This window comes from Gossypium arboreum, chromosome 6 (genome assembly GCF_025698485.1).
Source record: "Gossypium arboreum isolate Shixiya-1 chromosome 6, ASM2569848v2, whole genome shotgun sequence".
Taxonomy (NCBI): domain Eukaryota; kingdom Viridiplantae; phylum Streptophyta; class Magnoliopsida; order Malvales; family Malvaceae; genus Gossypium; species Gossypium arboreum.
This window is the reverse complement of record NC_069075.1, coordinates 88,848,132-88,849,348: the sequence shown is the minus strand read 5'-3', so window position 1 is coordinate 88,849,348 and position 1,217 is coordinate 88,848,132.

The following is a 1,217-nucleotide window of genomic DNA, read 5'->3' as shown; positions in this document are numbered from 1 at the left end:
ATTCAGTTCACTGAAAGAGTTAATTTGAAAGAATTTTCGGCTAATCCGTTCTGTAAATATCATATCTAGATAAGTCGATTACTCATAAATAACTTCTTCCTTAACAATGACATCACATGTTCAGAATAATCTTCAGAAAAATCTGATATCTCTTTTAATACCGTCTTTACTTTTTAACCCATTCTTAATTTTGACTACAGTATTAATCATTCAGCCTTTGAACCCTTCTCTCACACTTATGAACTTAATCAATATAAATCTTGTGAATTTTTATCGTATAAAACTATACTGGTAAGGGGGTGGAGATCGTAAGCTCAAAATTTAACTTTCATAAATACACACATATCACTTAACATGTATCATTAACATGCCCATTGTAAAATGTTTATTTCATACCTTTATGAGTCTCATTTAATCATAAGTAACATTTTTACTCAAGCACGTGAGTATCACTTTTAGCAGTATCGGAATTAGCTCGGCTGGAAAGCATCTCTGTCTATTTGTGAAACAATTTTTATCAGAGTTGAGAGATATCACACTACACAGGTTATATAATGAAATGTATTTCTAGACTCCATATATGCTACGTTCAGTCCAAAAATTGACTAAACCGTAGCTCTGATACCACTAAATGTAACACTCCTAACCTGTATCCGTCACCGGAATAAGGTTACGAAGCATTACTAAAACTTTCAGAACATTTTCAAATAATTCAATCATTTAATAGTCATTCCTCGAGATTTATTCATAACGTCCCTTAAATGGACCTTCGAGGCCCAAAACGAGCATTAAAATCGAGTTGGGACTTAATCGAAAACTCTAAGAAATTTTCGTGAAATTTTAAAATCTTTTCAAGGTGTAGGGCTAACATGCCCATGTGGTCCAAGGGACAAGCCCGTGCTACAGGCCATGTTCGATCCCGTGTAACTCTATGACTTGTGAACACGGACATGCCACACGCCCGTTTGCTAGGCTGTGTAGCACACACAGCTGAGACACACACCCGTGTCTCTACCCGTATGCTCAATTCTGAGCATTCTGTTTTCTCAAATTTAAGGTGTAGGGGACACGCGGCCTAACCACACGCCCATGTCTCTGTCCGTGTCGACAAAATAAAGTCATTCCTAGCTTTATTTCTCACCCAAAATTATACCAAATTCCTGCAACAAACTTTAATCCAAACACCAACCAAACTAAGCATTGAATTCAAGCAATTT